The sequence below is a fragment of the Corythoichthys intestinalis genome, chromosome 12, assembly GCF_030265065.1.
Source record: "Corythoichthys intestinalis isolate RoL2023-P3 chromosome 12, ASM3026506v1, whole genome shotgun sequence".
NCBI lineage: Eukaryota > Metazoa > Chordata > Actinopteri > Syngnathiformes > Syngnathidae > Corythoichthys > Corythoichthys intestinalis.
The window spans coordinates 10,726,140-10,738,217 of record NC_080406.1 but is presented as its reverse complement, the minus strand read 5'-3'; the positions used below and the strand labels follow the sequence as shown (position 1 = coordinate 10,738,217).

The 12,078-nt window shown below is 39.2% G+C and overlaps 1 protein-coding gene across 1 annotated transcript in view; it reads left to right on the top strand.

Annotated features, from left to right (window-relative positions):
- The first annotated feature begins 7,675 nt into the window (after positions 1-7,675).
- The window catches only part of st6gal2a (ST6 beta-galactosamide alpha-2,6-sialyltranferase 2a), a 138,437-nt gene continuing 134,034 nt past the window's right edge, over positions 7,676-12,078 (top strand). Inside the window, exon 1 of the mRNA XM_057851664.1 lies at positions 7,676-7,853. The gene's annotated coding sequence lies outside the window, so the exon portion shown is untranslated. The remainder of the gene's footprint in view (positions 7,854-12,078) is intronic.

Below are 12,078 nucleotides of genomic sequence, written 5' to 3'. Positions count from 1 at the left end.
TCTATTATTCATTCTCGTACCACTAGACGGAGTCTGTGTACCTCAAGTGGGTCTCATAAAAGAATCACTGAGTATGTGGTGGCGCTCAGTGAAGGTGCAGTTGGGCCTCTGACATTGGCATTAGATTGAATGTGTGGCTGTGACAAGAAAGTACAGCAGTACAAAAACAGCAATTGATTTCAAAACCTGAACACTAAGGAAGTGATTGATATGAACTTTGGAAAAAAAGTTTCACCGTGACAAGTGAACCGTGAGAAAACAAACAGGCGGCTTTGGTCTGGTGGGGGTGATGGGAGGATGAGGGGGTACCTCTTGTGTGCAACCGGACTGAATTGGAGTCAATTCAGAGTTCAATCATGTCTTCCAGCTTGTGCGCTGCCAAGTTTTGTTAAAGAAAAGAGGCCGGGACATTCGGGGCCTGCTATACATTCAGGGCCAGATCTTGTCAGAGCTAATGGACAACAAAACAACCTTCCTTTGACCCACCTTGCAAATTCAAATGGAATGTTCAGAAAATTATAACATTGTTTTAACAGAAAACTGGGAATAACACTAAGACTTTTGGCTGTAAGGCACACCTTTACTAGGAATAACACTAAGACTTATGGCTGTGAGGCACACATTTTGAAAAGAAGAAAAATGTTTGTTTTTTCTCTTCAAAAGTATGGCTGAATAAAACTTCTCTTAGAAGTACATTTTTCTCAAAAAGTTACTCAAGTAAATGTAACGGAGTACATGTAACGCGTTACTACCCACCTCTGGGCGTCTATGGCCGCCAGTGGCAACCAATGAGTTCATTTTGGGGCATTTCACGTCATTTGTTGTCTATTTTGAGTCACTTCCTATTCATTTGGGGACATTCTTGAGTCACTTCCTTTTCGGCAACTCAAAATCAACAGGAACTGACCTATAAATGCCCTGAAATGAACAGAAAGTGACCCGTTAATGCCCCAAAAGTGACCGAAAATCAACAGGAAATGATGCAAAATCCCCCAAAATGAACTCATTGACTGGCATTTGCTGCTACTGATGCCTCATAGATTTCACTATCAGTTGAAGGGAAAGGGGCGCAGGGCCGCTCCGTAGGGGGCCTATTTAAAAAGTTAAAATTCAAATATTTTCAAAACGAAAGCTGCTAGCGACCTAAAAACAAAACAGGCACCTCCCTTAGGCATATATGAGTCTCCATGAGCAGCGGCATCAAAAAAATTCAAAGTTGTTCCCTAATAAAATCCCAATTAATTATTTTGTATATAAGCGTAGCAAAACTTAAAATGGCTATAAAATTCTCAGATTTTACGCTAGATGTACAAAAATGACCAAATACAGAGATGATCACCTACATTTTCAGTATCAATAGCAATATTTAACATATCATATTAGTTTTTGTCCAAAATAGGGATTTCTTTTTTTTTTTTTTTAATTTTGTGCAATTCTTCAAGTTTCCAACAGCTAATGTACCACTCAATTTTCAAATCAGAAACGTAATACTTGAGGAAAGCATGCAAAATCATCTTAATTTTACTTAACAAAAGCAAATTTAGCATTTTTTTCTCTATACAATCACAACCTATTTAGGTTGAATTCCGATGTCACTATTGCCTCAGCACGTCTTGCGGACATCTGGCCCTCGTCGTTTATTAGATTGAAATGTTACATAAAATAAAACACGTAAAAGCCGAATTTTTTTGTATGGATGCAGAAATGTCTAAATTACTAGTTTTTTGCAAATAAAAGGACAGTTCACGGAAAATTACCTGATTATTTCAATGTCAAGTTACGCTATTATGTATGTTTACAAAATCCAACATGGCTGCCATCACAAAACAAAGAGCTTTTTAAGTTGAAAATTCTTGTAAATAAATGCGTAAATACCGGAATTTCTATAGATATGAATGTAAAACAGCCTAGATTCTTGGTTAAAAGCAAATAAAACGGGCAGCTATCATTCATTTTACGTAAATATTTCAACCTAAAGTTAGGCTAATTTTCCATTAATTTTATTTTTTTTCACATTTCAAAGTGCATGCATGGTGCTATTTTATATAATAATTAACTTGAATACATCTGTATTGACTTATACTACCTTTCATACTGTATGTATTGGTTCAGGTGATACACGTTCCATTCAAACCTTTGTTTTCAAAAACTACTAAAGAAAGTTTGAAAACTAGAATAAATGTCTGGATTTAATTAGCATATTTATATTTCAATATTTGAACATAACAAATTATATAAACATGCACAATAAATACAAACTTGCTAATAATCTCTTGACTATCCAGGAATGCAAAAAAAAAATCAGGGCTGTCAAAATTATCGCATTAATGGGCGGTAATTAATTTTTTAAATTAATCACAAGGGTTGTTCCGATCATGTTTTTTTTTTGCTCCCGATCCGATCCCGATAGTTTTAGTTTGAGTATCTGCCGATCCAGATATTTCCCGATCCGATTTATTTTTTTTGCTCCCGATTCAATTCCAATCATTCCCGATAATTTTTCCCGATCATATACATTTTGGCAATATATATATTTGGAATATATACATTAAACATACAGTAAATAAGTACTGTATTTGTTTATTATGACAATAAATCCTCAAGATGGCATTTACATTTTAACATTCTTTCTGTGAGAGGGATCCACGGATAGAAAGACTTGTGACTTTGTATATTGTGACTAAATATTGCCATCTAGTGTATTTGTTGAGCTTTCAGTAAATGATACTGAAGGCCGTGCCAAATGCATGATGGGAAGTGGAACCATGACAAGTGAAATCACGACTGTGCGTAGTGCTACCAATTCATATATCTTCTCTGCGATAGGATATAATTCAAGGTGCTAAGAAAAAGATCAAGTGCTACCGAGCTTCCCCACATTGCTTCCCATGATATTTCTAATAGTAGGGAGAGGGATTATAAGGCTTTAGCCAGTTAAAATAACGTTTCAAAGGCTGCCAAAATTCACTCTACTCATTTTACTCTGCCTTTTAGCTCTCTATATTGGCATAATGGCGCCATTACAGATGGAGCGCGACAATGCGTGAGTGGGTTGTGCAGTGCATGCATTAATTACATTAAATATTTTAACGCGATACATTAGTAAAACATTAATTACCACCGTTTTTGGGATAAATTTGATAACCCTACCAAAGCCTAAACTAAAGACTCTGGATAAGTGTAACATATTATGTCTGTAATGTTAAATACAATTAGAAAATGATTTAATTAAAAAATATATATACGTATATATTAAAAAAAGGCATGGCCGATATTTTTTTGCCGATTCCGATACTTTGAAAATGACGTGATCGGACCCGATCGATCGGGACATCTCTATTAATTACGTTAAAATATTTGACGCAATTAATGCACATGCCCCGCTCAAACAGATTAAAATGACAGTACAGTGTAATGTCGCTTGTTACTTGTTTTTTTGTGTTTGGCGCCCTCTGCTGGCGCTTGGGTCCAACTGATTTTATGGGTTAGTACCATGAGTGAGCATGGTGTAATTATTGACATAAACAATGGCGAGCTACTACTTTATTTTTTGATTGAAAATTTTACAAATTTTTAATAAAATGAAAACATTTAGAGGGATTTTAATATAAAATATATATAACTTGTACTAACATTTATCTTTTAAGAACTACAAGTCTTTCTAACCATGGATCGCTTTAAGAGAATGTTAATAATGTTAATGCCATCTTGTTGATTTATTGTTATAATAAACAAATACAGTACTTACGTACAGTATCTTGAATGTATATATCCGTCTTGTGTCTTATCTTTCCATTCCAACAATAATTTACTGAAAAATATGGCATATTTTATAAATGGTTTGAATTGTGATTAATTAGGATTAATTAATTTTTAAGCTGTGATTAACTCGATTAAAAATTTTAATCGTTTGACAGCCCCCCCCCCAAAAATAAAATAAACATGTGTCTTAAGACCACTCAACATTGTTGACAAATTAATAAAACATATATATAATATTTAAATTAGATATAAGTGAAAAAAAACTCTTAGTCAGGGAATAATAAAATAAATGAAAATTCAGCCTTCCTTCAGGTAAGACACTGCTGATTTTGTCAATAAGCACAGCAAAACCGAATAAAATGAAAGCTCCTTTGGGCTGCTTTAAAACCACATAAATGAAATAACAATGAAAATTGGGGAGAAAGGGATGGACCTCGGTTCACTACATTTCTCACAGTTTAATTAACGTTAATAGTGGAAAATCAAGGGCGTAGTGGGTCTCAACATTGGTAGGTACGAAAAACAGCATAAAGCAGCATAACCTGCATGTACACTTTTTTCCTGCAGATGGGACACTTCTCTCTTAGCAGCTTCCAAATTGAGTTTGCAGGTTAACAAGTTCACACAGTTTAATGTTATGCTAACTCTGATAAAGGTCAGACTTTCAGTAGCAAAAATAGTGGTGTTTCTCACCTAAACAACATTGACGTCTTTTTACATTGTTAAATAACAGCGTTATTTTTTCAGTAACGGGGTCGTCTAACTAATTATTTTTTCCCCCCGTTACAACGCCGTTACCGTTACTGACAGTCAAAAGCGGTGCGTTACTTACTCTGAATAAATTGAAGAAACTACCAGCCGTAGCGAGTCTACTCTGCTGTTTATTTGTCATCCAAGACTTGGGGTGCGTTGAGGTTCGAGAATAGCGCACGTATTTTGTTTTGTGCTTTGTCTTAGCAAAAATATACCACACAAGACGTGCTGGCACTCTGTTTCTTTAATAGCACATATAACTTCAACATTAACACAAACGTACAGCTCTCGGCAGGCCGTGTCTCTAACTCACTCCCGCATCATGTGAACAAAACAATATTGGCGCCGTGTGCACTTTAGGGTGCCTCGGATAATTCTGTATCAGAATATTACAGCATGTACTTCTTATGAATCCAGGCTGTTTGTCCCTGCTCATTCAATTAGATAATGCTTTCCAAAGCTTGCTAACGTTTTTGTGTTTGCTAAACCTGAATGCTAGCCTCGTTCCCATCCCCCACTGTAAGCCAGCAAGAATGCTGCTTCCATATTGAGGACGGCAGACGCTTTGAGGGTGACGGGAGGAATAGGAGGACGAGGCTACCTGAATGCACCACCTGGATAGATGCGATGGAAGTGATTGTGACTGGCTGAGGGTTAGAGTCATGTGTCATAGTAAGCCAATCAGAGCCGGTGTTTTCACACACAAACTGGAACAACGTGTGCGGCAAATGCACACAGGCAAAACAGATGCAGAGGGATATGATGGCAGAGCATTCAGAACAAAATTTGTCCTTTACGAGGTGGACATATAAACACTATTTCAAGTCAAAATACTTGAAGTACAGTAGGTTATGTCTATTTAACCAGTTGTCTCAGGTTGTTAGAGTTAGATTTAATTCACTTTATATTGTTTAATGCTGATTGTTATTTTATTATATTGTTTAATGTTTATTTTTGTTGCACTTCAAGTGTAGGATAAATCTGTTGCTGGTGAGGTGCAATAAATATTACAAGATTCTATAACACAACTACCTGTCTGTTCTTCTCTATTCAACTGACTCGAATACTGCTCGGAAAATTTCAAATTCTTTGACATACAACAACTTCTTTTTAAAGTAACGGAAATAATTACTTTCCCTGGTAACTAGTTACTAATTCAGTTACTAACTCAGTTACTTTTTGGTAAGAAGTAGTGAGTAACTATAACTAATTACTTTTTTAAAGTAACGTGCCCAACACTGCAGACAACAAATGCAGAACATGTTCAATACCGACGCTGTCATTTTAGTGCGGTACTTCTCAAATAGTGGGGCGCTGTTTCTGATTGTGTATCATACTGCCGCTGCAAAGCCCTTTGAGACAACCTTGTTGTGATCCAGGGCTACACAAGTTGAATTGAATAGGGGGGCGCAGAGCGATGCCAGGGGTGGTGCATCTGAGCTCTGGGAACATGTTTTTTTTTTTTTTCCTTACTAGAATAATGTGTACTTGCACATCCACCCAGTGGGTGGCAGTGGCGCGCTCATTTTCAGAGTGCGCGCAGTATTTTTGAACTAAGCAAGAGCACACAGAAAAGAGATATGAAGAATAGCTGTGCGCCGTTTTCGAAAGCCGTTTTCCGACCGGACTCACGCAGCGACCCACTGTCTTCTCCAGTTCTCATAACACAGATTTGCTGCTCGGAAACATGTAGCCTTGTTTTGGATCCAGAATTGTCCCTCCGTCATCTGTTTTTGCCTTGTTTTTGACCATTGTCGACGAATAATTTGTCAACCTGCTTTTGGCGAGTCTTTTTCAACTTTTGGAACATGGAGGCAGTACAAAGGGTTAACATCAGGGATGAACGCGCGAAATTCCGCCTTCCCGGTTGGCACCCGCGGAGGCAGCATCGGCAGAGTGGCACTTTGTTCGGCTGTCGCTGTTTCTGTGCGGCTTGTCTGAGGAGGCGAATTTCAACAATTGGTGACCCGACGTGATAGGCCCAGACGACGGAGGGACAATTCTGGATCCAAAACAAGGCTACATGTTTCCGAGCAGCAAATCTGTGTTATCTCAGTGTCCAGTGTTTTTAAGTCCGTGATGTAGTGGGCTGGCTGAAGGTGTGTCCGGGCGTTGCTTTTGGATCATCCCTCTTTGGCCGGTTTCGGGCTGTCTAGGTTCGTGCGTGGATGGGATGTGGTTTCCACAGCGACCGACGCTGGTCTTGACGTCCCAAGCGCCTGCTATCAACTTTGTTATCCGGGCTGGCTCTACTTGTTGTCGGACAAAGAGCACTTTGTCCTTGCAGAACTGATTTGCAAGTTTTGGTGAGTCAATCTTGCTCGTGGCGCACACGTTGGGCTTCTATGATAAGATGGCGTTGTGTATTTATTCTGCTTCTTTTCATTAAACTGTGGTGTGCTATCTATTCTACACTAGGTGTGTCAGAGCAGTACAGTCCCACAGTAAATATGAGAAATGATACTATTCCCTGATTAATTGTATTCCGTGTGTTCGAGTAATGCAAACAGTTAGACGGTGCCTACGAGAAACGGTACCATTTTTCCATTTCCCCCTCAGGAGCCCCGATAACTTTACTGTGTCAAGGCCACTGAGTGAATTCTGCCTAAACTATAGTTAAATGAATGTGTTAGACTAATGCAAACAATTATATGGTGTGTGAGAGAACGGTACTTTTTCCCTTCAAACTTTATTATAAGTTCGTTTATATTACTGTTTTTTCTTTAGTAGAAAAAAGGACACAATGTTAGGCAGATGCGTACTAATTATAATAATAATTTTACAGACAAATGATACTATTTACAGTGGGGGCAGAGAGTTTGGGGGGGGCGCAAAATACTTACGTCTTCCTTGGGGGGGCGTACCAGAAAATAATTGAGTTTTTTAGTGTCTGTTTTAGTGTCTTATCTGTACAACACTAGTTTAAAAACTGTCCGATGAGACCATGGAAGTTTCTTCATCCTATAAGTCGCACTGCAAAACAGAGGCCTGTTTTGCACATTAAATCATTTCCACTCATTTATGTATTTCTATTTCAAAAGACAAAGAATTTTCTCCCCTGCTTCAACTATATTTTCCCAAATGACTGATTTAAAGCCCACCACTAACCCCCCCCCATTTGTAGCTTTGTGCAGCTCTTCGTCGGCTCCGCCCCTCTCACTCAGATGTGCATGCACAAAAAAAGAGGAAAATAGAAAAGAAGGTGTCCAGCAGCAACTATGTGACAGATAGACAACGCGGAGTCGCGGACCCTCGGCTCTGCTCGCAGGAACCGCAACCAGAGTCCCCACCACGTCCCTCCGGACGACCGTGGCAGCATCCCCCGCAGCGCTTTTGAGGTAAGCTTATTTTTATGGTCGTTCCGACATCCGCCGGCTCTCCTTCCCACTGAAGGCGCCGCGTTCGCCGTATGTGCGTGTGTGACGAGAGCATCCGAATGCGCGTATACACACAAACCAACAGACAAATAACAAAAACACTAACAACGTTTGAATGAATTACATGCTGTGCACGAGGTCTTTGTCCCGGTCGCGCGCCCCAAGCTGCATTCCCACACGAGGGGCGCGTGCATGGAGGGTCAATTCAAGCGTATTAGATCACAATATGCAAACCTCACTCCCATCGTATTTCTTAACGAAGCGGGGGTTGCACCTTGCGCCACACAACAGGGCCTGTTTATGATTCGGTTAATATCAGATTTAACGGCTAGCAGAACTGCATTATGTTAGATATAGAAAAGACTGTACTTAATCAGTGTATTGCCTATGGGGGTAAAATTGGATGTTTTATATCAGTGCTTCTCAATTATTTTCTGTTACGCCCCCCCAAGGAAGACGTAAATGTTTCGCGCCCCCCCCAAACTCTCTGCCGCCACTGTAAATAGTATCATTTGTCTATATTACTATTATAAGTAGTCTATATTGCTATTATAAGTACGCCTCTGCCTAACATTGTCTTTTTTTTTCCTATTAAAGAAAAAAAGTAACATAGATCAACTTATAATAAAGTATAACTTTATTAACATTGTTTGTTTGTAAAAGAAAATACTTAACACACTTCAATTTGCCCGAATTAACAAAAAACAAGTCACATCAAAACTGTAAAATACACTCAAGGTACATTTTTTAATATAAAATAAAAATAAAATGTAAAAAAAATCAGTAAATAATAACAAATTCAAAATGATTAGAAACCAGGGTTGTTCCGATCACGTTTTTTTGCTCCCGATCCGATCCCGATCGTTTTAGTTTGAGTATCTGCCGATCCCGATATTTCCCGATCCGATTGCTTTTTTTTTGCTCCCGATTCAATTCCAATCATTCCCGATAATTTTTCCCGATCATATACATTGTGGCAATGCATTAAGAAAAAAATGAATAAAACTCGGACGAATATATACATTCAACATACAGTACATAAGTACTGTATTTGTTTATTATGACAATAAATCCTCAAGATGGCATTTACATTATTAACATTCTTTCTGTGAGAGGGATCCACGGATAGAAAGACTTGTAATTCTTAAAGGACACATGTGACTTTGTATATTGTGACTAAATATTGCCATCTAGTGGATTTTTATGAGTTTTCAGTAAATGATAATTCAGCCATTTAACTTCTGCCCAAATGCATGATGGGAAGTGCAACCATGACTGTGCGTAATGGTACCAATTGATATATCTTCTCAGCGTTGGGAAATAAAATAGGGTGCTAAGAAAAAGATCAACTACTCATGTTCTTCCCCACATTGCTTCCCACGATTATACTGATCAGTGAGAGAGGGATTTTAAGGCTTTAGCCATTTAACAAAAAAACTTCAAAGACTGCCAAAATTCTCTCTACTCATTAAACGTTCCCTTTACATGTATTAATTGCGTTAAATATTTTAATGTTATTACAGCCATTGACGCGATAAATTTGACAGCCCCACTTTAAGACAAAACTAAACTCTGGATGAGTGTAAGACATTTTGTCTGTAATGTTTAAAACAATTAGAAAACGATTATATATTAAAAAAGGCAAGTCCGATATTTTTTTGCCAATTCCGATACTTTGAAAATGACGTGATCGGGATGCCGATCGATCGGGACATCTCTATTAGAAACATTAACTCATGAGGAGAATAAGCCAAAAAAGTTGACCGAAAAAACAAAACTGAATAGAGGAAAAAATAGATTGTCTTTTGACAGAAGTACAGTTTTTATTTTCGTTGCTCACAGTATCACCTCCTTTGCAATGGTGTTGGCTTATTTTGCACTGAGCATGCTAACAGTGCTCACTGGTTTACTGATAGAACACTGACAAAGCGGGGCGATTGTTGGCAATATTCGGCACGTTTTCGCTGAAAAACAATCAAGCGGCTTATCAATGAGATTGAGCTCTAATGTCTTTAAGTGGCGTCTTAATTGATTTGGCTTCCGGCTGTCCGCTATAATCATTTTTTGACACAGTAAACAGTGGTCTTTCCTCATCTCCCACTGTATTAAAAGTCAAAGCCAAAAGGCAAACAGCCCAAAAAAAGCGCATTCTCGGCGGCCGAGTGTGAACCGTAGGTGAGGGCGGTCGTCGTGACGATCCCTAGCCGAAAATGGCACTTCTCGGGCGGACACGTGAGAACCGGAGAAGAAGTGGGTCGCTGCGTGAGTCCGGCCGGAAAACGGCTTTCGAAAACGGCGCACAGCTCTTCATAGTTCATATCTCTTTTCTGTGTGCTCTTGCTTAGTTCCAAAATACTGCGTGCACTCTGAAAATGAGAGCGCCACTGCCACCCACTGAGTGGATGTGGAAGTACACTTTATTCTCGTACGGCAAAAAAAGCATGTTCCCCGAGGTCACATGCGCCACCCCTGGCATCGCTCAGCGCCCCCCTGGGGGGGCGCGTCGCACTATTTGAGAAGTACTGGTATGTGGAGTGGTAATTGTTTGTACAACTGTAGAGTGGAAATGCTGCAACGATTTATCGATTAAATCGCGTAGTTCGATTAAAAAAAGTCAAATTTTGCTGCTTCGAGTATTCGTTTAAAGTGGCGTTGTAATGGTTTGTTTGAAAGTGTTTGCATTTACTATTATTTTTTTATATTGTACTATTACAGAACCGCATTAAACTAAAGGATTAAAAAAAAAAAAAAATCATTGAAATACAGAGAGAGAAAAAAAATCTACAGAAATGAAGCATAATTCATCCAAAGAGCATGAGTGCCCTCTAGTGGAGACAACTCTTCCTCTTATAAAAATTAAAGTGCCTGTGACAGCATAAAAAATATATTAAATAGAATTATTATGTGAATTAGAATAATATTTTGAGACAATCTGACTATATACAACAATTTGGCAAACCACAGATGACGAGAAATTAGTCTTTTAGTCTGCTGTTTAGACCCGCCTGTCATTATAGCGCTCTAGCGTCCCCATCTGGATGATGACGTCGGCAGGGTCACAATTTAATCTGATTTAGAATTCAGCCCATTGAGCGGGAAGATTCAGAGCAAGGAAAATACAACAGAGAGCACCAAAATGTTATGATTGTTTCAATCTCTCTACTCCAATATTTTTTACAGGATATTTTTTTAATTTAAGTATTTTTCCCCAATTGCTAAATGGTGTGGCCATGACAAATAACAGTTTTGTTCTAAATGGAATATGAAATATTAAAAATTCATTTTTTCAGTACGACAAGGCAAAATTATTGCAAAATGGTCAAAACTGCCAACTTCTTCCTCCCCCAAACGGTATTTTATGCCACCGGAGTTAGTCCAGCTTTTGTCATTTTCTTGCCCCGGCTTCGAAGACGGAGGGAAGCGCGTAAACAAAACAGGCGGCGTGACAGCTAGCCGACATGCTAACCCGAACAGAGAAGCTTTTGCTAGTCTGATTCTAGCCTTTCGAAAATGTAAAATCACACAAAACTACCCTGACTCATGTCACACACGGCAACAGGGTTGATTGTCTTCACCGATCGGCTAGCCCCCGGTGGCGAGCAAGTTATGGCTCGTCGTTCTGCTGCAGCCACGCCGGGCTGGCAGGGCTCGTCGTCGGGAATCAACGCCGAAAATAGCCCATTATCGGTGGACAAACTGGCCGACGTTGGAGCGGGGGGCTGCTTGTGGCCAGGCCGAGGATAGCGCATTCTCAGCGGGCACGTGAATAGGACCGAGGGGGTGGAAGTGACCACAAACGCCTCTCCCTGGTGCAGCAACAAAAGCCTGCAGCACATTGGGCTGGCGTGATACGAAAAATAAACTAAATAAAATCTGCAAAATTAGATTAATCCGCAGTCGTTCTGCATACTGTAATATTGGCCGTATACTGAAGATGATTAGCCCGCTGACGTCACATTCGCATTCTTCGTCAATCCAGGAAATCACTCATTTTCATGGCGCGGGATTAAAAAAATTGAATAAATATATCGATCGCTTCCACATACACCCAATCAGTCCATTTCCTTCAGGAGCATAAAATACCAGCTGAAATATGAACTAAACATGATTTTTGCTGTCATAGGCACTTTAAAAGGATCATATCTCTGGTTTTCCATGGACAGATGGTGCCAAATAAAAACTCTGA